This window comes from Rhipicephalus sanguineus, chromosome 8 (assembly GCF_013339695.2).
Source record: "Rhipicephalus sanguineus isolate Rsan-2018 chromosome 8, BIME_Rsan_1.4, whole genome shotgun sequence".
In the NCBI taxonomy this organism is placed as follows: domain Eukaryota; kingdom Metazoa; phylum Arthropoda; class Arachnida; order Ixodida; family Ixodidae; genus Rhipicephalus; species Rhipicephalus sanguineus.
Genome location: NC_051183.1, coordinates 145582334 through 145609673, shown reverse-complemented (window position 1 = coordinate 145609673; position 27340 = coordinate 145582334). Strand labels below are relative to the sequence as shown.

The window sequence follows — 27340 nt, the reverse complement described above, 5'->3', positions numbered from 1 at the left end:
TATAAGTTTCGCGCGCAGCTCTTCGGGGAACTGTCGCGGGCTTTCTTTGGTTACGGGAGATTTGAGCCCGAGGTGGGCTAGTAACCGTCGCCCAACTGCACTGGAAGACCACCTTACTATTTAAAAGGCTTTCTGAGCTTCTACGGATTCGTTGAATGTGTTATGAATGCATAGCTTGTAGAGCTTGGTCGTGCGGGTGTTGCCCGGTAACCCGAGCACTTGTTTAACGCACCGGCGGATGATCACGTCGAGACGGCCTACGTCTCCTTTTTGCCACAGGTAGGCGGCAGCCACATAGTTGATGTGGCTCATGAGGGACGCATGGAACAGTCTGCAGAGATTCTCCTCAGACAGTCTCGCGCGCTTGTTATCTACTCTGTTAATAAATTCAGCCATTGTTTCGGCTTTCTTGGAAAATATGAGTGATACTTACGTCGCTATGGCCGTTGGCCTGAATGACCATGCCTAGAATGCGAACTTGGTCCACCGTGGGGATCGGTGGACCGTCCGCCGTCAGGACATTGGTCTCCGCGTATTCGTCTCAGGGCGTCTTGCATTTTGGGCGGTAGAGAAGTAATTCTTATTTTTCTGCCGATAGTGAGAGACTGGCCTACCGTAAGAATTTTTGTAGCGTGTTTACCGCTTCTTGCAGTCGCTCCCCAATATGGCCGTCACTGCCGCTCGTACACCAAGTCGGTGATGTCGTCGGCGTAGAGGGCGTGACTGATACCGTCGATCTGTGAGAGTTGCCGCGACAAAGCGCGCATGGAGAGGTTCAACAGGAACGGAGAGACCACGGCTCCTTGGGTTGTGCCCCTCGGTTCCAGGTTGAACTGCTTCGAGCCCTTCGAGCCGAGTTGGATTGTAGCTGTCCTGTCACGTAGAAACGAGCGAACGTAGTTGTAGAAACGCGTACCTAATCCTGCCCCGCGAATCGAGTTCACGATGTGAGGGTGGTCTACGCGGTTGAATGCCTTCTCGAGGTCGAGCGCTAGGATGGCTCTAGTGCCTCTCGTGATCTTATCCATGGGATCGTATATGAGCATCAGCATTACGTCCTGCGTGGACATGAACAGGCGAAAGCCAATTCGGTTAATCGGTAGAATCTGGCGCTCCTCTACGAATTTCGTGACTGGCTTGATTATGTGTTTGGCCACCTTACCCACGCAAGACGTGTGCGAGATGGGACTAAGTGAGCCTAGCGCTAAGGGTTTAAAGGGCTTAGGGATAAGCATGACGGTGGCCTCATGCCATTCAGGCGGGACGTTACCTGTCTACCAGAGTTTGTTATTGTGCTCGGTGAGAAGTTTTATGTCCTCCTCGGCGAAATTTTTAAGAAGCTTATTCTGTATGCCGTCGGGCCCCGGGACCGATTGGCAGTTGAGTTCGGAGATGACCGGCTTAATCTCGACGCAGATGCAGGGGGATCCTAGTGGATCCTCCTCCGTAGTGTCAGGGGCAGGCGGGTAATCGGATGAAGAGCTAGGTTGGGTACATAGGTAACGCGCGGCTTGCTCGTCGGTGATTTGAGTGTCAGTGTTACCCGAGACTTTGAGTTTGTGGATTAGTCTGTCTATCGCGAGATTTGGAATGCTTTCGACGGTTTGTCGCCTAGTAAGTGTTTCAACAAGTTTCATTTGACCCCTTTTCTCATTTGACCATCAACCGAGTTACACACTTCGTCCCAGTGCTGACGCTCCAGGTCACGGCAATGTTCCTCGATTTGACGATTGAGTTCAGCTATCTTTTTACGAAGGTTAAGATTTAGCTTTTACGTGCGTCATTTAACTTGCAGTGATTTCTTAGCTTCGAGTAGGTGAGCTGCCGGCTATCCATGCTCTGTATCTCCAGTTCGGTTTCAACGTCTTTAGTCGAATTTCCAACGTCCTCTCTGAGTCGTGCGAGGAGCGCTGCTAGGGTTTCGTAGTGAGTGTCGACGCGTTTCCTGTGCTCTCGAAAATAACCCCAGTGCGTTATGCGAAACTGTCTGATTTTGTTTGTAGGGACGTTTACGATCGTCTGTATAATGTAATGATCACTGCCTAGGTTAGTCCACGTGGGTTGTCCCGCGTGCCTAACCATCGTGAGGTGCGGGGCGCTATCGCGCGTAACTGAATTACATACCTGTGTCGCTGAAGTGGGATCTGTTAGGAGCGTGAGTCTATGTGTGTGTATTTGTGATACCAGGGCAGTGCCCTTACGGGAAGAGCCGCGGTACCCAAAGTCTGGATGCATGGTAAGTAACGCTCTTACTTTTACAGGATTACTTAGTTGTCACCATAGTTTCTAATTGTTAAAAATGGCTGGATTTATAACGATTATGCGTGGGGACAAAATTTTGAACTCGGTGACCGGGAAGCAACGAAAATCTTTTATACCGTGCCTATTAAAAAACCTACGCCAGAATTTCGCCTCTGCTGGTCCATGATTACTAAAGCCACGATTCGATTACGTTGGCGACTTGTACAGAGTGATTCACTTAGAACTGACCTATTCATTGTGGTAAACTTTCGTTGCTAATTATTTAATTTTAATCGAAAGATTCAGGTACTAGTGTAAGATATTGGCCCACACCGTTTCATTACGTGCAATGCAGAAAACAGGAATGAATAAGAAATAATTGAAACCGACCTTCAGTGAAATTTTATACAATGAGGGAGTGCATAGTGTTGCAGACAAACAGCCTCACATTTCGGGTGGTGATTTCAACATATATTTCAGGGTAAGTGATTATAAACTTTTATTACGTTTACAAACCTCTACTAATCACGTTTGGCATGCCTTATCCGACTTTTTAACGTTTTACAGGCGGAAGCCATCCCTCCTTGTGTAGGGTTTCGTGGTTTTCGTTATTTATTCTTTTTTCTTTTTTCCTTGCGTTGAACATAAAAAAAGGGGACAGGCAATTCAATTTTCATCCCTCCTGAATGTTTTCCCGTAAGCCGCATTATAATCGGATTCATTGTAACATAATTAAAGCCTATAAAATAGGTCAATTCTGAGAGAATCACCCTGCACATGTCAGTGAAATCGATTAAAAAGTCACAAATTCGACTTTTAAACTAACTCTATTTAGCCCAAAGCCTATACAAACCCACAATTTAATGTACAAAAAGAAAAGCGAATGAGTTCGCAATAAAATCACATACTAATTTTGCAATGCAACTTCTACCGCGACTTCCTACGTGGAGTAGCGGAACTTGTACCCACTACTATTATAAATTGCCGGAACTCATTTTGCTAGTGACAGAGAAAGACAAACGAAGGGAAAAGGCTGCTCTTGTAGTAAGAGAGTCGGGAAGAATAGATAAGTTTGCGAAGGCAGAGCAACAGTGCGAAATTAGGAAATTAACAATTAGTATGAACGTACAGAACAAGAACAAGCGCTGGTAGTTCAAAAATGTTTATGAAGTCCGCTCGACTTCTAGAAGCACAATAGGGCTTCACGGCCGAAGGACTCTGTCTACCGGCCCCGACCTGGTGGAGCCGCCGGATTGATTGGCAGGGCCTTCGGCACCGCTTTCTTTCTCCTCAGGACCTGAATAAAGTTCGTACTCACTCACTTACGGCTTTGTGTGTATGAGAGATTGTACACGGCGCTTGCGTTCTTGAGGTAAAAGTGTCATGTTTCTTCTCTTCCGCCATTTTTCTAATAAAAGAGGCCGTACGACAAGTTTCGCCGCTCTTGTTTTCCGAAAGTAGCCTTCCATGAAGGCAATCGAGTTTGCTTTCTATAACACGTCGTTCAGTTTCGTAGGACGGGCAGTGGCACAGAACATGCTCAATCGTCTCCCCACAGCCACACAATTGCAAGGAGCATTTGTGGCCGTTTCAGCGAGGAAAGAACACGCATTCTTCAATGCCACGCCTAAACACACGCCACAATGAAAAGTTTCGTCGCCAAATGTGCCTCCGGGAAGCAAACAAGCTCATACAATTCTTGAATGAACTACAGTTACAAGCAGCTTTCGTTTCATCTGGTCTTATCCGAGTGTCGGCGGCACGTGTGGCGCACTTCGTGACGTGAGACGGTTCCTGCGTCACGAGGGCCCTCAAAAACAACTGGGGAACAACTTCCGCATGGAATCTGTGGTCACGACTGGCAGATGGTTGAATTGCACATCCTACTATTCCAAAATGACGGAACTCACCCTGCTAGTGATAGAGAGAGAAACAGAGCGTAAAGGTAGGGCCCAACAGTTGGAGTGAGCGAAAGTGGGAATAATATGTAAAATAGAGGAGAAGGAAGAATACTAGGAAAAATAAGAGATGAACAGTTAGTGTGACCACACAGAACACTAACACGCGCTAGTAGTTCACAACGGAAACGTAGGTGAAGTCGGGTCTACTTCAACAAGCACAGTAACGATTTCGTGGCCTTGTGTCACTACGAAACCGTACACCAAGTTACGAGGATCTTGTTTTGAAGAACGTGGTTTTCCATTTAGGCAACAGAGCATTTTTTATAACACGTCGTTGAGTTTGGTAGGATGGGCAGTAGCACAGAATGTGCTCAATCTGCTCCTCACAGTTGCATCCGTTGGAGCCGCACTGGTGGTCATTCCTATGAGAAACGATGCATTAGAAAATGCCCCACTGAACCGCATGCGACACTGAGAAGTTGCATTGCGACGGGAGAGTCCAGATGGCAAACCAAGTAGTGCTCTTCCTTGCAGCCTCAATTCTGCAAACCGACCAACGTTACGAACATTTTAGGGGCGAAGCTCCTTATGCCGTGGGTCTGTCCATCCTCCGTTTGTTTGTAGCGTTGTAGTAGCCACCTCTAACTCGTGAGAAGCGCGCGTTCTGTATGCAGTAGAAGAAGAAGACGACGTTGACGAGTGACACTCTCGTGCGTGTTCGCCTGTGTGGCGTTCTTTCTTCTCTACTACGTCTCGTGTTTTCAACGACACCCGAAGACAACATTTCAGAAATAACGCACCGTGAGGCTTCCTCTTGGCACGCTTTCTCTTTAGCTCGGAGTCGCCAGATGGAAGACAAGGCTGCGGAACGGAGGGCACGGAACGGAAAGCACGGAAGGCGGCGGCAGCGCGCGCTCGCAGACAGAATCCTGAGGTGAGAGCCCGCGAGGCCGAAGCTGCACGTCGACGCCGCGAAGCAGATTCCGCCGTTCGAGCCCGCGAAGCCGAAGCTGCTCGACAAGCTGCACGGCTGCGGCGAGAAGACCCCGCCGTTGGAGCCCACGAGGCCGAAGCTGCTCGACAAGCTGCAGTGCTGCGGCGAGAAGACCCCGCCGTTCGAGCCCGCGAGGCCGAAGCTGCTCGACAAGCTGCACGGCTGCGGCGCGAAGACCCCGCCGTTCGAGCCCGCGAGGACGAAGCTGCTCGACAAGCTGCACGGCTGCGGCGCGAAGACCCCGCCGTTCGAGCCCGCGAGGCCGAAGCTGCACGGCTGCGGCGCGAATCGGATCTTCAAAATGTGAAGGAGCCTGAAGCGGCGAGAAAGCGCGCGTACCGGCAGGCAGAGCCCGAGGCTGTGCGAGCACGTGAAGTGGCTGCAAAACGCATCAGGCGGGCTCTGCCCGAAGGCGCCGACGCGCGCTTCCAGCGCGACTTCCTTGATAACAGTTTCGGCCATAGTTGCGGTGTGTGCAACAGATTGTGGTTCTCAAACAATCTAGTCACAATATCTTCCATCAAGAAGGACCACGCTCGCGCCCATGCCATCGCCGTGCTGCAGCGCGAGTTCACTTCGCCCCACTCATCATCAATCACCACGTGGATATGCTGTGATTTTTTCGTTTCTTCCGGCCCCATAAGTGTGTCAGAGGTAGGTGTGGCGCATCACGTGGCTTCACGAGGACTCTGCGTCACCAGGTCCCTCATAAGCAAATGGAGAACGCCTTCCACCTGTTATAAGCTGTCACGACTACCAGATGATTGAATTTTACCTCCTACTCATAAAAAAAGTCACAGTTTCGCGGCAAGGGCGAAGCATTGAATGCGATAGCAAGAAACTAATGCTATACGAAGTGTGGCTCGCCAATGGATACTGTCAGTTTGAACAGCGCTCCTGTTGCAAAGGCGGCCGAAGCAGCGAAGGAAACTAGCGTGCTTCAAGTGTCGAGCTGTGACACTTGATAGTTCGCGCTCATCTTATGTTTGTTCGTTTAGCGGCGTCCCTTGAGCTCGAGTGACTTTCGTACGCTCCGTAACATGAGCGCGGACATCACGGTGAAAGCTTGAAACATTACTCTTCCCCTCACCACGAGAAAACCGCGCGAGCAGACAGCGGAGAGGCAAGGGTCTCCCTGCGCAAATATAAGAAGAAGCCAGCTCGCCGACGACCTTTAAATGCGCCCGTCGCGCTGCTAGCGCCATCTCGCTGGTAATAAAGAAACGCTTATTATCGCTTGCCGTCTCTGAGTCCGTCCAGCGGTAGAGGGTGTGTATATAACGCTCGCCGTTAGCTACGTGGAGGACCTGCATTTCGTGGCGTAGTCGATAGCGCCACTCGCTGCGTAACAAGAGGTCCCTGGTTCGATTCCGCGCTTCGGGAGCATTTTTCTGAATTGTTTTTCTTTGGGCCTTATATATATATATATATATATATATATATATACATACTTATACATATACGGTGCATGACGGCGGCGACGGCAAAATCCAGCATAGACTGTCCATATAATTGCTATCGCAATAATAGGTTGTATAGCTGCTGGCTAAGTTGCTGTTAGGTTGTGCGACTTTCACTCCCTACATAGTGATTTTTTTCTGGCGATTGTCATGTTAATGAACAAAAATGAAGAAACTACAAAACGGCGCTCCTGCGGTATACCAGTGTTGACTACCATGCCAGAGCGCCTTGCTCCCTATCCTTAAGGACACCCACGCGACAGTGAAAGACTAATCAAACGTGGTGGTTCTTTCGGGACAGGGTAACGAAATCAAACCTGCTTCTATTACAAACCTAATAATAACTACATAAACATAGGAATTCTTTTATAGGCGCAACATTGAATGCTCGGTGAACAAAAAGTAATTAATTTATAAGAAAAAAAGTCGTCCAAACATCTCCTGAAGATTTCACCATCTACGAAAGCATCACTTATTTTTTATTATCTGCCATTTTCTAAAGTAATGCCAAAAGCTTTAATGAAACGCTCCATAACAGTATGGAAACTGCTTCGAAATGACTTTAATAACTTTAAAGGAAATTATTAACGGCCGCAGCACACAGCTTTCGACTTCATATTGATTCCCTGTAATACTAAGAACTAAACATGGTATATTTAGTACCATCATTCACCTTAAGCATAAAAGCCAGGTCATGGTGGAATCATTGAAAACTGCTAAGTCTCAGCATCAGTCGGCTAACATTCTCACCACAGTTTTCCAGAAATCCCTTGATACTGGCCGTGTGCGGCACGGTTTCAAATCTGCTGTGGGGTGCCTATGTTTAAATCAATTAATTGGTGTCAACCTTACAATTAACTACACACCAGCATTGCTCACTTCACTGTCCTGTAAATGACCCCAGCATAGTGCATATTCAAAGCTTTATACCCTGTTACTCGAAGGAGTGTTCTCCTTCATTGTCGACACGATTTCCTGGAGATGTCATGTCAAACGCAGCTATTGGAGCACCGAACATTTCTTCACGAGCATTGCTCGCATACTTTTTTATTCATGGCATTTTCAATAATTTTTCAGAGGCTTATTACCGCGTTCCTATAATCAATTAATGTTGACCGTATGTAATCTGCGCATTCATGATAACCAATCGATAGCAGCAGCCAGACAAGCTTCACGACTGCATATTCATTGGAGAGACGCCGTGGTACTCAACGGGAAGCGCTGGGCGCACTTCTGTCTTTAGTTTAAATAAATGAACCAGCACCTAGTATGAATTGGTCAACCTTTGTTTTCGGTCATGATTGCGTGATTTATAACATTCACTTGCCCAATGGAGTCGATAGGGTCATAATCTGCTCTATTGAAGCTAACAAAGCAGTGCAGCATATTGAAAAAGGAAATTATTTAAAAATTAACGCCACATATTTACCAACCTTCAACATTGGTGCTTGTGTCCAGTGATATGCCTGATTGCTGTATTCCGAGTCACTGTGCAAACGACAGTAGATGGGGAACATGACTCGTAACTCGGCAGCACTAAAAGTGATTGCAAGAACATCGAGCACAAGGCACCTTGTTTAAGGAGCTTTAAAATTTCTTTTTAACCTATTGTCACATGCCGTTGCTATGTTCACTGTATGTGGTAATCACATTCTTTGACTCGAAACCTAAAAGACGTTAAACACAGATAGAGCTGGAGAAACAGAGATTCGTTAAAATAGATCACTATGCTCTTGCAGTGCCCAAGAATCCTCCTCTGTGAAGAAAAAATGCTCGCTTTTGGCTGAAGGGAAACAATCGACCTCATATTTAGTTGCGGCTAGATGTGTTCTTTTTAATTTCTTGAAAACATTTTATTTAGGATTGCAGTTTTACGAATCTAATGAGATGACATCCTGGTGCAGCAACGTTTGTGTGTCCTCGACAGCCATGTGCTGAACGACGAGCCATTGCAGCCCGTGATGGCGATCACTTTAGCATGACATCCCACTGCTGAAAACTTTGATATGCTGTGCGATCTCGCTGCCCGCCTTTCGTGATACTGGTCGGCCAGCTGACCCCCGCAGGTGCATTGCTCTTTGCTGTTCTAGGGATACCAGGAATGCTGATTCTACGAGAGATGCGAATTCACTTCTTTGTATACAGTCTTTGGAGCGTATGCTTCTCTAGATATCGGGCGCGCCTGAAGAATGGTTTCGTTGCATGAAAGTGACCCACGCAATATTCAAAAGCAATAAACGAAAATCGGGCGCATTCTGCCACTTTTGGATGTGATGAGAAAACGGGCATTTACATACTTATTTTTATTACGGTGCAGGACAAACATGCCTAAAAAGCGCGTTTCACGCACACGAATGCCGCAGAAGCAGAAGGACGCGTCCTTCTGCTCTGCGCGCTCAAATGTACGAGACGATCAATGCGCACTCTAAGAAAAAAAAAGAGTCAAAAGAGGGTCATGGAACCGTGACTCTCTTCGGGCGTCCACCTGACCCCTTTTGGAAGGTACAGGCAGAGAAAAGGAGTTAGCATTTGGGAAGGAGTCACTGGACGCTCCTGAAGCGCGCTTCGACTGGCTTCCGTCATGAAAGAGCCGCCGTACGCGATACATATCGCGCGCTTGCCCTTTGGCGCCGTTGTGGCGCGTTGCCCGCCGACGGAGGTGGGGTTGGCGCCGGGGTGGCGCGCCGCTTATGCCTTCTCTCTCAGTCGTCTCAGTCAGTGTCAGTCTTCTCGTCTATTCGAATGTATTGCGTGGTTGCGTCAGTTGCGTTGGTAGCGCGGGTTGCGTGTCTTGAAGTTTCATCAGTTTCGTGTTCATGCGCTTCTTCGGTGGTGTTGACGCCGGCTCCGTGCACGAAGTGACGCTTGGATGGCGGAATATTCATGGAGCTGCGGATACGGACAACGGGCGCCAGTTAACGGTGAGTGTACTGCTTTCGTAGGCACTAATTATACAGCTTTAGCTGGGCGTCTGCAGCAGCTCGGCGGAAGTTATCTGCCAGCCATTTCCAACAGCAGCCTGTGTCCGCGGGGCTGTTGCGGATGCCCAACTAAAGCTGTCAGTTAACGAGTTGCCACCGTTATGCGGGTTGCTGTACAAGCTCCCATAAAGTGAGCGATGCAAACAATTATCAAGGGTCATTTCCTGCTGATCGCACGTTGTGTCTGCACTATTGAAAGTGCAAGATGTCGTTTTGAGATGCACTTTCGTCTACTTCATAATAACATTTCCATAGACCTTGAGTGTGCTGCGTGCTTCCGCGTGTGGGAACGTGAAAAAAAAAAGAAAGCCTGTGTACAGAATGCTCACACGCACTATATATAATGGCTTTTGTTAGCTTAAAGACGGTAGTTTGACGTGCAGATATAGTACGGTGGCTTCCAGAACGTACGCGGTAGTCATTCAAGTTGGACACGCCTCGCCGGTAAGGCGAAAAAGCTACGACGGCGCCCTTTGTTGCGGCCGCCGCCGTGCGCTTTTTTCCTTCGCTACTGTTTGCTGTTTTCATGGTTTGCAAACATCTGCGATGACGCTGTAACATAATCAATTGAGTGTACGTGATTGTGGGAGTTATGTGTGCTAATTCTAGCATATGACATGTCTGATCTCGACGTAGATGGCGTCCGCACGCGCTGGGTGTCGTTCGGGCCCTCGTACTCGCATGTGTTTATCTGAGTATGGGTTACGTTTGTAAAACATGCGGTCAGTCAGGGGCGTAGCCAGGGGGGGGGTTGGGGGGTTCAAACCCCCCCCCCCCCGAAATTTTTCAGTTTTGCTGGCGTATATATACACGCGCACACACAAACGCACGCACGAACATACATAAAGTATGGTTGAACCCCCCCCCCCGAAAAAAATTTCCAGTAACCGCTCACGGCGTGCCCCTGACTGCCGGAGGATGTGCTTGGGTGTCGGGGTAAGCCGGCGCAAAACCGTCTTTATTCTGTAACCATATTTTGAAGCGATTTCTCAGAAAAGAAGTGCTTTCATTCGTGTATAGCCAGTGCGTATTGCGACACGATGTTCCCGCTGCCTTTTACGTGAAAATTTGTTTTCGTTGCGAAATTTGAACTAAACACTCGTGGCAGATATGTGTACAATAACGGTGTGTTGAATAAAGGGTGGTTTTAAATACAAGTCATGTGTGTGTTTTGGTTATTCCCAGAATCCCGGATCACTTCTCCTGCCTCTTCACTCCAGTTGACAGCCACACTCGGGGAAACGAAGGTGCCGCTCTGGTCTTGCGCCTCACCGCTCGTGATGGGAAAATCAACAGCGGCGTTCGCCCTGTCAACGAGGCAGTCGGTCCTACATTTCTTTTGGTTGGACAAGACGACGTAGGAAAAGAGGTGAGTGGCACCCACGCAAAGGAGCCTAAACCAATTTCGTTTGTTGTTTAAAAGAGGCTCACATCATCTTGTGCTGCAAGTTTGTCGCCAAGTGACGTGTTAAAAAAGGTGCTATTTGCAAGTTGTGTTTTACACTATAACGGCAAAAAACTTGGTTCCTTACCATACGTGTTTGCATTTGTTGTTTTGTTGTGAGCCTTCATTGTGTGTATGTGAACCACTTATTTTGTAGGTTTCGCAAACCTTTACTGCAATTTCATTCTCATCATAATATCACGTTCTGCTTTTCAGGTACCGTTTTTCATGGTGCTCACGCTGAACAGGAGCGACAACCTTGCAAGCCACAAGTCTGATGCCTCCAGCCGTCACCACTTTTTGATTTATTCTTAATCATAAGGAATAAAGATTGAAACATGATGCCTATTTCTGCAGTTTATTTTGCACTATATGGCACTACGCACACCAGTCACACATTTTAGTTGGCTATACTCATAGAAGCATGTAAATGAGGAATACCCAAACTTCTTAATTTTAAATCAAACACCATCTTTACGCGCTTTCTATATACCTTTGCTGGAAAATATGTGTTGTTTTGACGAGTTTTATTAAAATAATGCTAAAACTGAACTATTCTTTTTTTGCAGTCGCTGGGCAGAACGGCAAGTATTATTGGACTTGCTTAAAATGAATACTCCACTATTTTCAACAGTAGTCGCGCAAAGGTAGAGCAAGGGTCAAAGGAGCACCTTAAAATACTTGTGGAGTCGCTTGACGCTTCGGTGTGGGTCACTTGACCCCCGTAGGAGTGTTACCGGCAAGAGTCCTCTGACTCCCTATAAGTGGTAACGTGATCTTTCGGATGAGAGTCTTTCCACTCTTCCTAGAGGGTCAGGGGACTCTCCTAGAGCGAGCCGGCCCTGACCCACCAAGAGAGTCACCGTGACTACTTAAAGACAGTCCTATATGTGGCAAGTAAGAACTCTCCGAAAAGAGTCACGCATACTCTTTTTTTTCTTAGAGTGCGTTAGCGCCCTGGTTTTTGTGGCCGAGTGGTCGGAGTAGCCTGTTTTCTAGCCTCCTATGGCAATCACCAAAAAGTGTCAGATCAATTTCGGCGCTGAGAAATTTTCTCGTATAGAACAGACCGTAAAAGTTGTAGTTTTACAGCGCGGCCTTACATTTATCGACTTCGGATGACAATAATCAAGGAGGGGAACAGCAGTTCTGATAATTACGTTTGTACAAAGAATGTACGAAGAACCTTATCAGTACCTGTATCTGATAATACATGTACCTCATTAGTATTTTTCTACTGACAATCACACTCCCGCGTAACGCTATGGTAGAGCTTCATACAGCACCCACAGTCGCCGCAGCGCGGCGTTCACATCGAGCACACATCGAGGCAGCCTAAGACGACGCTGTTACATTTTAGACACCATGCAAGCTGCTTGTTGGCATGCGTGCTTGTATTTTTTCACCTCAACGTGTCTCGTCGTGTGGTGACATCGATTTTTATGGTAGCCTTCACAAAAAAATTCTGCATAATGTATTAAGATGAGAAATTTTGGTCTAAAGATATGAAGCCAGCTTAAACTGGTTTCGCTTTACATGTTTATCTTACCTTTGGCCCAAGTAATATTTAGTTCTGCTTAAAGACCCAACAATCTAACTAGAACCTGCATACAGGCTTTTTACTATAACATATCGTTTCTGTTTCTGTTACAGTTGGCACCATGGGTGCTAGGCCCCGTGCTCCAATTTTCTACGTTTATATTAAATAGAGGAGTGCTGTCGCACGTTTACTGTTACTGCTCGTATACAGTACCGCTTACCACTCTCGCTTTCTGCGCTAAATGGCAGTGTAAATAGCGAACCGTAGTTCATCAACATAGGTTAACGACTGCTTGAGTACTGTCGAAGTTTTGACATTCCTGCTCTTAGTAACGTAGAAAACATACACTGATTAATTTTTAAGGATAGTATTTCGCAGTCACAATTTGAACACACCACCTCCACGACAATCTCAGCGATTAAGGTGATAAGCATTGTAGCCAGGTGGCTGGTATACGCCACTGTCACGTACATACCAGGATTCAGATAGCATAATCACGTCAAACTCAAAACCAAGTTGATCAAAAAAACGCGTCAAAGGACATATTTATTTCGAACAGATTGTGCATTTAAGTGTGAAACGTTTAGACCTGACAAACAGATTTCGCCGAGGTGCTTCTTTACATCGTTAGGTTCGATATACATGATTGTTTTAAAAAATTAGATGTGGTCTTTGCTGAAATCGTGGAAAGACTTAAGCTGTCAAGTCGTTTATTGACCTGAGGACGATGACTGACTAGCCTTCTTTCCGCCTAGATAGTACTTTCCCACCATTTTTTCCAGACAAAACGAAAGTCATGTTCTCGTGCCCACTGCTTCGTGTCCCACAGAAGCTGTCGCGTTTGCTTAGTTAGGTTTTCCTGGAAGCGTACATCTGATTTAAGAGCTCTCAACTTGCTTCGGTTTCGAAGCCAGTCGTCCCTGACGGACTGCCTGGCAAATCGAATAATAACACCGTGTGTTTTATCAGGTTTTGATGGCAATCGGTGCACAGCGGTTATGTCAGTGGGAGTGAGTGGCGGCAGTTGAAGCGAGGCAGAAAGTTCATTCATTTTCTCGAGAAGATTTTCATGCTCCGTTTTCGGAATCCCGTGGAATTTAAAATTGAGCTCTCGATTGTGCCACTCAAGTTCATTCATTTCTTTTTCAGCTCACTTATTTGTTACGTCAGACAGATATCTAAAGGATATCTGTCTGATATCCTTTAGATCGTTGCCTTGCTTGCTTATTCGAGACAATATTGTATCATACCTATCAGACAATAATTGTGCACTTCTTTCGATACCTTTCACGGTGTTCGTGAGGCTGGTGACTTTCTCTTGAAGCTCAGCTATTGCAGCAGTACTAATTGTGTAAACTGCATTCTTTTGCCTCACACCCCTGCACATTGGACATCGCAACTGTTTTCGAGCCGCGTCGTTTCTCGACTTAAATGTTCTTTTTGAAATACCCAAACATTTACCTAGGTGATACGAGCTCAGGCATTGATTGCACACAGCAGGTCCTGCGTTGGGCTCTATCAGCAAACCACATTCAAAGCAACACTGGTTGTGCTCTGCACTACTAATTTTCAGAATTCGCAAGGGCAGCACACAGCAGCACAGAAAGAGAAAAAAAACATGGCTGATCCCTCCGTCATAGGAATCGGTATAACACGAAAGTGAAACGTGTCTTCACAGAAGTAGTGCTTATTGTGTAGTGATATATGAGAGCTTGTACAATGTCTATTCGTGTTTAGCCGCTATAGCACCGTTTGACGTCAGGGGCGTAGCCAGAAATTTTTTTCGGGGGGGGGGGGGGGTTCAACCATACTTTATGTATGTTCGTGCGTGCGTTTGTACGTGCGCGTGCCTATATACGCAAGCAAAACTGAGAAATTTCGGGGGGGGGGGTTTGAACTCCCCCAACCCCCCCCCCCCCTTGGCTACGCCCCTGTTTGACGTGGATGCACCCATGTTGACGGCATGTCTTTTTCGCGACGACTAACGCCCATGCCCCGCCACGGTGTTCTAGTGGTTATGGCGCTCGACTGCTGACCCGAAGGTAGCGGGATCGAATCCCGGCCGCGGCGGCTGCATTTACGATGGAGGCGAAAATGTTTGAGGCCCGTGTACTTAGACTTAGGTGCACGTTAAAGAACCCCAGGTGGTCGAAATTTCCGGAGCCCTCCACTACGGCGTCTCTCATAATGATATCGTGGTTTTGGGACGTTAAACCCCAGATATTAGTATTATTTCTAACGCCCATGATCATGATTAAACCGTTGTGGTAGCTGACCTCGTGAACATATATTAGGACACAGCGAATAGTGAATCCCGCGTAAGGATGATATCAACAATCTCATAATCAACACTGGTACCCAGTATGCATTTCTTCAAAGCGCCGTAAATTAAGGAGAGAAACGGCACGGTGTGCGCTTTATAGCAATGGGTGACTGACGCCTGCGCTCATGCATACACTACCACACACTGTGCTTCAGCAACACGGGAGGTAGAGGTTCGTTGTCTGAGCCGCAAACGCGTGCGTCTGGCTGGCCTCTGTCTCGCAGGCGCTGGTCTCGCTCCACCAAGGCACGACATTCGCCCGTCGAAATCGCGTTCTTTCTGCAACACGTATTGCAGCAGTTTTGTTAGTTGTTGCTCTCGCAATCGAAGCAGTCGGCAGCGGAGAAATCCCGTTGGTGCGGAAGCTGCACTACTCTGCTGAGCCGACGCACGCTAACACGAAGCGAAAGGCAAAGAACGAATTGCGTCAAGGGTGCCTCGGTGACGCCAGCGCGGCCAGTGTACCTCGCTGGTATCGAGACGTTTTAACCATGACCTCCGATATGACGCGCAATCTCGGAGTAAGCGCTAGGAAGTGTCGATCGCGAAGCATTACTTCTTTTCACCTCTCACAGACGGCGGCACCGCCCCGCCCCGCTCCGCTCCGCCCCGCCTACATACACCGCCAACAGAGAGCACCGTGCGAAAGAGAATGTGTGAAAGACATAAGGCGTGTTCGCGCCGCGACCAGCAACTGCCGAGTTAGCTTAGTCGGTAGGGCGTCGGGCGCTTGCCGTCGCGGCCCCAAACTCGTGGGTTCGATTCCCAGCGGGGCATCTTTTTCTTGGTTTTTTTCTTTCTTAGCCGTTGGCGTCCATTTTATCAACGTCATATCCGTGACGGATGTACTTGGTGGACCCCGGCATAAAACACTTTCTTGTTAAGAAAGAACTTCGCTATACAAAAGAGTGACCGTAACGCACCTGTAAAATAGAGTACCAACAATAACACACTTGTCTCGTCTGCGCCGCTGCTACTGCCCAAGTAAGACTTGCAGAAGCTACTCGGTCCTTTATAGGTGGGCACGATGTGATGCCCTTGCACGGCAGACAGCGGTTGAAGATCGTCAGATTTTTTGGCGTGCCAAGTCTGGAATACAAGAAGGCGTCAGCAGTTGTAGCCAAACTCTGTTGTTGAGCGGCGTGACACCGGCTGTAAAATAGAGTACCAAGAATAAGACACGCGCCTCGTCTGCGCCGCTTCTGCTGCCCAAGTCCCTATGGTGCTGCTCAGTGGTTGTTGTAGCCAGATGTGCACTTCCGTGGGTTTAGTTTGTCTATACCACACATCCAGACGCCATCTAGTAGAAGTCAAGTGCACGATCGTGTTGAGAGGAGGGAAAACTGGCGGGTGCAAATCTGATTCGGCCGCAATTTATTGCGATAGCAATTACATGAGCATTCTCGGCAGGTTTTCGGCGTCGGTGAGCTTTCCTCATGTGAGTTTTCCGGTCTGACATAACCCAGATGGCGCATTTCCTGCGCACCCCGAGTGCTCAGTTTTCGTATCGGGGCGCTCAATTTCTATGATTAATATCGGAACCTACCTGTGTTTCTTTTGTTTAAAAAACTGCTATGCCATAAATTGTGACGTCCTACAACTTTTCAATATAAACAATTGCCCTAAAGTTAATAATCAAACTTAATGAATGAGTGTTTGTTCATCGCTCATTTCAGTGGAACTTTAGGCGTGGCAAAGTTGTTGCACCTCGGCATAGAGTTCGTATGCGAAGACGACAGAGGCCTGACAGTCATAGCATTTTTGTAAAAGATTTGTGTTGTTTAAAAAAACACTGTATGCCCCATTTACCGTTTGTGAGAAGCACATCTTTGAGGTGCTTCAGCGGGGCGGAGCCGTGTTCACTATCACCCGAGAGATGGTGCAAAAAGCCGAAGGTAACACTAACGTTACCGCCCCGCCCGTCTTTTGCCGTAGTGGGGCGAAACGCCTTCGGCTCCGTACTTTGACCTACGGAGTGTGGTCACCTTCACTCGCACGCTTGTCCCTCTCATTGCAATGTTTGCACGAAGCCAAGGTTGCAATTTGGGCCTGTCAGTTTGCCATTAATGGGTATAACGTTGCGCATGAAGGGGTATTCAGACGGGGTAGAAATGCTCGGGGGGTAAAGGCGGAGCCTAGTGACGTCAACTCGCGAGGAGAAGTCGCCACAAATGCCTCCCACTCACACGGACGGGGCGAACGGAGGGGGAGACCAGTGTTACCAGACTACTCCTGTGGCTTGGCGAGCGTCTATATCCCGTACAAAATCCTTTTGTGTTCGAAAGCTAGGTACCTAGGGAGAGAATCTTTAGGGATTTTCGATGGTGGCGCCGTCACATCTTGGCGGAGCCGCGGAGCTTTTTTCTGGAACGCCGCTTCGCCGACCGCCGACCGGTGTCGGCAGTCATGCTGTTCCACGTGTGCATGTATGTTCGCGCGTTCGTCTCTTGTCTCTGCACCGACGACGATGACCGCAAGTCGTGCAGCTTTCGTTTCGACAGCGTAGTCCGTGAACCGGTGTCCCGTAGCGACTTAGTCGTGACTGCCTTTGCTTGATTGACGGACGTCGAGGGCAGAGCGAAGGTGCTGCAATGCGCTGCCTTGCCACGACAAGTAAGTAGCCATCTCTGTTATTTCGAGTTTTGCTTCGCTAGTCTCTGTCGCGCGTAATAGCCACAAATGCCAGCGTACCTGTTACATAACAAATTGTGATAATATAGCCATGCTGCCGTTCTTACGTTGTGGATTCGGAGCGTGATAAACATTTCGAACTGCAGCACAAGAGGCTCATCCACGATCGCTGCGCGAGGAGAAAAAAATTTGCTGCGGAAGAACTGATCGTGCGTTTTCATGCACTACAGTCGCTACAGTTCGACATGGTTAACTTGCACCAACTCGTCCAATGTTCGGCTTTGCGTAAGTGATAACCACTACTGATATCTCATCAACTAGTAGTAAGGGCACTCCCTTGTCGTTAATCCTAGGCAAGTTCTTAGATTCGTTGTACTGCGGTAATGAATAATCCTGTTGACCGACTGGGGCGTTTGAAAACCTGGTATTTGTAAACAAGAAACAGCTAAAGAACGACTTATCATTTTATTCTAACAGTGCGCAGGGCGATGTTTCGTTAACTTCGCCATTACTTGTATAGTTGTATGTACCGAAACATGTCTTACAGTATGAATCATGCTTGCGTGGAGTGCCCAAGCCGTTCATTCAGCCGCCTTCTTTTGCAAAGGTACGCAGAGAGTGACGCCGTACCGCACACGGTCATACGGCAAGATGCAAAAATTCGAATGTAACAGAGAGTTGGAAAAACGCCAATGTTTTAGTAATACAAAAAATGGAGACATGAAAGAATTTAAACTAGACATGTCAGCCTCATCTTTGTACAAAGTATTCACGAAGATAATTTCGAATAGGATAAGAGCCAAGTAAACTTGACTTTGAAGGGACCCTGACACTGTCTGTGAAATTTTGTAAGAATTTAGGCTACATCATCATCAAATCATTTGCACCATGAATTAAGCCACGCACTGCATATCAAGGCAGCTGCAAGCAATTATAGTGGCACCCTCCTCGACCCTGCTTTGCCTCCTCAACTTGTCAAACAGCCGACCGTCACGCGCACTCGACAGGTCAAGCTCCATCGAGCACGCGCCGTCAGGCAACAGAGACCAAGTGTGTGGAGTGGTTGAGATATGCTCTGCAACGTGCCGCCACACTACCAGCTGTTCTTATTATATTCTCTTGTATAGTGACCATCTCCAAAAGCATGCGGACAAACAAAAGGTATATGAGAACGATCAGCCTAAACTTGGGCAAAGTGTTTGTGTCTCCAGGGATGAAGCTACAGCCGCAGACACGTGGATCCTGCGGGCGTTGGGTGGATAACAAACAAAATATGTTGATAGGCTAGTTGGCTCATAATCTTCAAAATTGCATACCGGGAAATCGAACATGACTTAGAAAGAACACAGATGCACAGGACCTGTTCAATTTTGCGCTATCCAATTTTGAAGGTTGAGTGGATAGCGAGAGCAAGATTGCCGACTGCAGCGATGAGCTGAAGCAACTCCGCTTGCCAGATGGCTTACAAGCCTTGCACGATGTGTCAGCTTTACAAGTCACCACTTGCTAGATTTGTGGCACACAGCTCAGCTAGGGCATCAATGGTGTCAGAGAAAAAAAAATTGCGATACACACTGTCACGCAGCTCATGATAGGCAGGCGATGCTCGCTGCCAACTGAAAGTTCCGTGACTATTACTGTTATTATACTATACTGTTGCAAGTTACAGCTGTTGTAATGCTTATGTTACAGTTGTTCCAGGACCAGCAGCAGTGACACATATGTTGTATTATAGACTGCTGCGTCTAATCTCCATAAGCATTATTTTCATTCCGTATGTTTAGGTGGCAAACTTCGTTTAGCAACTTCACTGTTGTGTACCTAGCAGAGATATTCCAAGATAATCAGCTGACAGTCACACAACGAATATGAAGCTGTGCACTGTCATAATCACCTTACACACATATCACAGTGACTTGGAAACTTTTCCGGATCCTTTTTTTTAGATACAAACAGTTTATTACCAGCATGAGAAGAAGTAAAGTGCTAAAATAGTGACTCCATTCCGTTCAGATGGTTGAGTTTCTTGAGCAGGTGACTTGACGAGGGAGCTTCTGCCGAATTTTGTTTACTAGAGTACAGCTGCCGGCAGGGCACCCATTTCACAGTCCCCCTCGGGAACAAAAAAAACCTCACCACTATTTGAATGTTTGTTTATATCTTGCAATGTTTAAAATACCACTGGCGTAAGCATCCAGAAGCACCTAGAAAGCAGCCCAAGAATAAAGCAAGAGAGGTGAATGACGATAGCCCTCATTGTGCGCCCTGCAAACTTGTCCGTCATTGACGTCGACTATACTCGTAGAACAGGTGAATTATCAGTGAGCCTGAGTAGCCACTAAATGCATCATACTGATAATGAGGCCACAAGTTGTCGCCAATTCGGGCACTTGCGCTTCCTTTAAAACCATATTAAAATGTGTTTAAGACAACGTTCACCAGTAATACATGGTTTGAGTTACCTATGTATGCGGGAGAATGTAACACAAAAGATTTTGCCTTTGAAGTTGCGTTGTCAGGGGACCTTTAAGTGGCACAATCAATCAATGCACAGGCCTTGTTGAGAAAACAAATGTATTTGCTCGCTTCAGCATTCTGCACATTACAAAAGTGGCTGGCTGTAAACATCTGCAGCCCCACCGCTGTGGCGCATCTGTTGTTCTCCAATAAACCCTATTACACTACTACGTATGGCCATTGTCACTGAAAGCCACGTGCATAAAAATGAATGTTAAAGATTTGCTAAAAACTGTGCATAACAAGCTGCTGCCCAACATCAACATGCACTTTGTGCCCAAGCATGCTGCTATTGTCAAATTTGACGCAAAACATGATTTTAATTCATGACCTTGAGAAATAGTTGGAATGCTTATTCTGATTATGGACTGAAATGTTGCTAATCTTGGAAGTTATTTGTTCTTGGACACATTGCACACTTGGTTCAGTGAATATGCTTGGTCAATATGAATGTTTGAGAGTCTGAGCATGCACTCTGAATAATGTCTTTAAATAGAGAAACCGAAGCAAATTTTCACATTGTGCTTTTTATTGGCATTTCACGAGCAACACAGTAGGATGACTAAAGGACGTAACACTTCTGGACGGGAATTATATGTTGAAGAATTGTTTTGAAATGTACAATAACGAAGATATTGGCATTCTCCTTGCACCATCTTCTGCGAGCTGCAAAGGTGAACACACTCTCATGTTAACAGGGCCACGTGCATGCACTGGTACAAGGTTGTTCAAATGTGCTATACAGAACAAAACACAATCTTAAGTCTTCATGCACCAACCACAGAAAATGAGGGCCGAACATCACCTCCACAAGTGAAAGCAGGTTTCTAGCAGCCTCATATCAACAGTCACTGTTTAACTCGATCATAATTGCTCATTCCTCTGCTGTATAGACCGTTTTCATAGCGCCCTTCACGCGAACAACTCCAAGCCACCATGTTTAGGGCGCCGCAGCAGATGACACTGCGACTAGGTTGACTACCTACTGCGATTGCCGGTGCTGGCGTTTCGTTAGCATGGCAGTCAGCCCGCACGTTGTGAATTGTGCTGGAAATGTGTTGCTAAAGATGGTTGGAAGGTGCTGTTTTCCGTTGTGTCACCAACTAGGCTACCGTGACGAGAACGGAAAGGTATGTGCAACAGAGCGATGTAAGCAAACACACGTGTCACATATCTATACACAGTGCATGTGTCAATGTCATTATAGTCGTGGAAATGCTAGGCCGTGCAGGCATGCTGTGGATTTTTATGTAAAATGCTCGTCCCTGCGATGGATGACGCATAAAGCACGTTGCAGTGGCTTCCGTACTTTACGTTGGCGACCTAGAATTCCGACATTGCCAGCTTTGCAGGAAAATGGGAAGTATGTTGCTGGCAGCACGGTTCAGGGCCACGAAGCGTGCGGAATGAAACTCGCAGTCTGTTGATGTAGCCGGTGGAGTCAGGACATGATAGCGCGGGCAGCATTGACGCCAAGCCACCGACATAATAAGTACATACAGTGTATTTTGCCAAATGGAAGGCCGCTGCTGGCAGCCAAGTTGTTGTGGTACCTCAGTGGACCTGACTACACTCATTTTCACACATCAAGCGCACCGCTGTTGAAGCTGTGCAAGTTGTTCGGTCAGCAAAATGTATAAATCCGCGTGTCCCCTTTCTTTAGTTTTCGCGGTTGTGAATGCTCGTGTGAGCCGAGCATGAGCCTGTGCGTGAGGCATCGCGACCGGCTACAAATGAAATACTGAAACAACGAAACGCCAGGTGATGTGAAACAGCACATTAAAAGCCGCATAACGGAGTTTGTTTATTTCTAATTAGGGCACAAATCATGTATTACTCAGCCTGAAAAAGAAATCACAGTCTGGCGGTAAAGACATTGAACTATTTGTTAGCGCAAACACATTTTTGTTTTTCGAAGTATCGCTAGCCTCTACAGCGTTGCACTTGTATGCGGGACAGAGTACGCGAAAGTGCTCGGCACTGGCCGCTTGAGACTTCCAGTCTCGCGCGTCCACATCATTTTGCAGGCCGGTCACCGTTGTGTTCTTCATAGGCGATGCTGCTACAGTTACATGGACGTAACTTTCCGTCAGCAGCTTTCAGCTCTGACGAGCGATATTCCTCATTACCGGCTACTGAATTCCGAGTTGGAGGGGTTATGCGTCCGCCTCTGCGCAGCAGTCGCGTCAAATCGTTCGTCCACCCGGTCGACGGGTCACTCATTACAACGTCGAAGTCAGTTGCACGACCTTTTCAACGCAAGGCACGAGCGGATTCATTCGCAGAGATTTCGGAGGCGGTCTCACTCGGACTCAGAATCACTAAAATTTTCCTCAGCTGCACTGACTCGGACATAATCTTGCCAAAATATGAGGCTGTTCTGTCAAATAAGGTTCCCAAGGAGCTGCAGTCACAAACACACAGCTGCGCTGGATTCAGCGTCTCTGTCACGCAGCGTGGTTTCCCTCTCGTAGTCTCCGCTTCCGGCGAGCTGTCTGCGACACTGAGGCTTGGCAGCCATTAGAAATGGAGCTCCCACTCGCTTCTTCCGTCAGGTGCGAATTACGCTCTGCGATTCGTTTTTTGTGTGCAAAAAACACTGCGCCGGTGGACATTCATTCCCAATTGTCTACGGAAAAGTGTATGAGCATTCAACATGTGTGCAAATGGTGCGGAAAATTCAAAGACGGACGTACAGACGTCCATGACGAACAGCGTTCTGGACGCCCATCGGTTTCGGACGAAACAATTGCGAAAGTGGAAGAAACAATGCTGAAAGATCGAAGGGTGACGGTTCGGGAGCTCTGCGAGACGATCCTTGATGTCAGCAAGACCTGCATTGACAAAATTTTGACAGACCATTTAGGGTATGCAGAGGTTTTTGCAAGGTAGGTCCAGGGAATGCTTACAGAAAACCATAAATGGAGACGTGTTGAAGCAGCCTGCGAATTTCTTCAGGCCTACGAAACCGATGGCGAGAAATCCTTGGACTTCATTGTCACTGGGGTCGTGTAGTGGACCTGGGTCCACTACACGACACCAGTGGAAACATCCAGAGTCGCCGAAGCCGCGAAAGTTCAAACAGACTATGCCGGCAATGTGATGGCGAGTGTTTTTTGGGACAGGAGGGATTATTGTTGTGCGAATTCATGCCCGCTGGTACAACAATCAATGCGAACCGCTACTGTGAGACGCTGGAGAACCTTCGCCGCGCGATTCAAAACAATAGGAGAGGCGTACTCACGAAGGGAGTGGGTTTCCATCAGGACAACGCTCGTCCGCACAGTGCCTGTGTAACGATTGATCTCATCAACAAATGTGGATGGGATACTGTCACTCACCCGCCCTACAGCCCAGACTTAGCCCCAAGTGACTACCATCTCTTCCCAGAATTGAAGAAATACCTGGATGTGATTCATTTCAGAACCGAAGAGGAGCTTAAAGAAGAGGTTTTAAGCTATCTACGTGGCATGGCAGTAGAGTTCTACGATGTAGGCATAAATAAGATGGTACACCACATGCAAAAATGCATTGATCTCCACGGTAATTATGTTGAAAAATAGGGGAAAGTCTAAGCTTTCCAAACATGTATTATTTAATGCCAATAAGCATGTTTTTTATTGTGAAAAATTACTGCGAACCTTACTTTACGGACAGCCCTTGTATTACGCAGCCGGACTCTCCAAGTGAGTCGACTCATGAGTGAGTTTGCCAACCTATGGCAGTGTGAGATCATGTACCATTTTTAAGTTTCACAATCCAACCTTCACTCAGCTTTTTACCCGGTGGACACGTGTGAAAGCTGGCACCCGTTGCGTGCATCCTGCACTGTGGCACCGAGTACTGGCCTACCATATAAGAACCCTTCAAAGACAGGGGTTGCATATTGCTTCTTAACACCTATAGCGCACAGAAAAGACAAGAACACAGAAGTACGACGCAGACACAGCCCTATGTCTGCTAGCGCTGTGTCCGCACCATAACTCTGTGTTCCTGTCCTTTCTGTGCGCTATAGGTGTTAAGATGGAATACCAACATGCCCAAGCTCACGTTTTCATATTTCTGTGCTTTCAAGTGTTGTCAAGTGCTCATCCGAAACGGGAGAACTCCTCATTTAATCAAAATTACAGCACAGGTGGTATTCTAAAATTTTGTTTTCAGCACATGTAGGTGCTCCCTAAGCAGACAACCCTGCTGCTGATCCTGCCTATCTGTCACGCTGACGGTGGCGCCAGCTTTTCAAGTGGTGGGCTTCGTGCCCAATAGTATGGGAAAGGGAAGGGAAACAGAAGTGAGTGTGAGGAGGAGGGGAGATGGGGAAGCATAGCATATTCTTATATAGTACATTATAGCAAGGGGTGGAAAGGGAAAAGAGGGTGAGGAGGAGGGGAACACCACTAGCTTTGTCTCCTCAGTCTTCGTGCCATAGTGCGTAGCTGCCCCCAGTTTTTTTTTTTTCTCATCACTAACTGCCACATTCAAGAACCAACTTTATACTTAGCTTTTGACTTAAGAGTGTAACCGGCCCTTAACACCTTTTAAGAATGAGCCTTGCACTTAAGTGCAGCATTTGTTGGCACTCACTTCAGCACCGTAATTGTAAGGTGGCACCGTCCTTTTATATACTTATCACTCTAACTTTTTTTTTACAGGCTCTCCACCTAAAGTATGACAAGGAAGCAGTAGACTCATCATTCACGATGCTTATTTTATGTGCTTCCAAGGGATGCGGCCAAAGGACGACCTGCGGAATATTTGTGCGCTCGATCGGCGCCGCAATCTCCCGAGCAAAGTTCACCTTTGCTGAAGATCCAAGCGTAAGAAACTGAAGCAGCAGACGGCTTCAAGCCATGATCTGTGCGAATCACCTTTATGGGAGCTGCAAAAAAGAATAAAAAGTGTATCCCCAGTGTTTATGTACTTTTATTATACTGTAACAGTATATTTCTGAACAAACCATCTGAAACATGGTGGATCGGTAGCACTGCAGAAAGCCGATGAATGCTTGTGAAAACATGGAAATACACAAAGCAGCATACGATCTTACCACTCGTGTGGCCGCTGCATCTTTCCTTTGCCCCAAGGAAGCACGCAGCACAGTGAAGCGGACTTACAAGCTGACGTCCAAGGACGCGGCAGATGCTCAACATAAATTTTCTCACTTAAAACAAAAATCACTATAATTAAACTTCCCGAAACGAATTTCCTTTGTATACCTTTCCAAACAAGTGCAAGCACCCAATTTTAATTTGACTGCATCACCAAACTGCATGTGCCTGAACACGAGTCATTTATTTATTTATTTAACTTACTTTCAATGCCAGTGTTACAGAGGAGAGTTGTTAATACATGTACATTACACAATGTTATGCATGGCAGCTTGAAAAGATTAATGGTCTCGGTTATTGGCGACAAAGGCGAGGAGGTGGTTCTATTCAGATGCTGTCTTTGGCAGAATTGAATTGAGAAAAAAAAAAGGTTTCTCTGGCAATTTGGCACTTGGACTTTGATGTGGTATATTCGCATTTGTGTGTATATGGGTGGTGCGACACCCCCACTTATACATTTTTCTATGTTTTCACTCCTTATTCTTTGAAACTTCTCGGTGATTGACCTCCATACTTTTTCTGACACACTTACTGGCAACTATCCTGGCATATGGTGTTATTGTATTGTGTTGATATACTTTGTAGAATTTTTTAAAAATTGTCAGAATGGACGCAGCAGACTCGCCGTTTTGCTTCACCACAAAACATATCGCGAGAGAGAATAGCGGACGACAATGAGAGGCAACAAGAAAGCACCATTCCTTTTCTAGCAACCACTATTGCAACGTTCACATCCCTCCTAAGGACAGAGAAAAAAAATTTTCTTGCAATGATTCTGTCATGAAAGAGGTCGAATATTGCACTAAAAAGCTTGCCCACAATTTCTTAGAACAGAATCTTGAGAAGTATGAGTGCAATGTCGGGGGCGTTTGGCATGGAAGGACCCCATCAGAGACGCGCCACGGTGGTGTGGTTATGGTGCTCGACTGCTTACCCAAAGGGCGCGGCATCGAATCCCGGCCACGGCGGCCGCATTTAATTTATAAAGGATGAGCGATAGAACTTAATGATACCCTGAAACGATAGACGATTCTGCACAAATGCTGTGTTGCCAGTTCCATGTGACAGCAGGTTGTCTAAATCGTCTTTATACTTTAAATATTGCAATCTATGCACACTGCTCTGAAGCCCATATTTCTGCCCACCTTTTCTTGGGGAGCAATTTCACTCGTACAAACAATCTCATTTGTTTCCACGTGGTGTCAATTTGTGACCACGCGGAAGAAAGAATGCGTTATAGTTTTAAAAATCCGGACAGAAAATTGCGCTAGATCGTCGGAATCGATCGAGAACTGAGGACATGTGTAGAACGAGAACAGAAAACATGCGTCGTCTAGTTCTCTAAAGTCCGTGTATGCGCAGCTCACGTTCTTCCCCATTAAAGACGCAGGCTTTGGTCGCTATAGTTAACGCGATATTAAAGCAGAAAAGCGTTATTCCCAAATGCAAGGACAGCGGTAGCCGTAGAAGCACTACATATTCGCGCTACCACGCGGGCCGCGCAAGCTTGTGCAGGATGCAGTGGCATTTTGCTTACCTGCTGACGACCAGTTGGCAAAGTGTCGCGTATCAAATATTGATGCTTGATGTTCCGGATGGTACTAGATATGATCACCACGTAGATTTCACAATGTCACGGAGAACAGCGCAGAAGTTTGGAAGTTGAAAGCACGCGTTGGAGCCAGAAAGGTAAACAGGAAGTCGCCATGACACTTGCTGCAGGAAACAGGTGGCGCTTTGCGCAGTCGGAAACCGAAACCGAAATCGCCTTCAATCGAGCCGTCATTTGCGGGCGCCAATGCATCAAATAGAAAACTTTTTCTCCATGGGAAAAATTTATTACTGTGTAACATACTTCTGCGCTACTTGGCTGACCTAAAGGTGTGGAACAAAGATCAGTCTCGAGCTTTTCCACTCTCGCTGAGGCTTCGTAACATTTTGATCTGCAGAAAGCAGCCGCAGATTTAAAAAACAATAATAAAATCGATTAGTGACGTCATGCTGACTGACCGGTAGTGGGGTTCGGCGCGAAGTTCAAAAATTCGATTTTGAACTTTTTCTTTTTCATTACTTGTGATCATCAACTTGTGATTGCGAAAACAAAGATAAAAGGTCCCAATTATGACAATTAAAACATTACAAGCTACTATGCTTCAGAAATAGCCCTAGCTTTCTGTGCCAAGTCTCTCAATCACAAAGA

The 27340-nt window shown here is 46.9% G+C and overlaps 1 long non-coding RNA gene across 1 annotated transcript; it reads left to right on the top strand.

Moving 5' to 3' along the window:
• Positions 1-20578: 20578 nt before the first annotated feature.
• On the top strand, positions 20579-24944 carry LOC119402384 (uncharacterized). Its single transcript, XR_005185781.2, has 2 exons — positions 20579-20706; positions 24685-24944. It is a non-coding gene; the product is annotated as an uncharacterized LOC119402384 (long non-coding RNA).
• The last annotated feature ends 2396 nt before the right edge of the window (positions 24945-27340 follow it).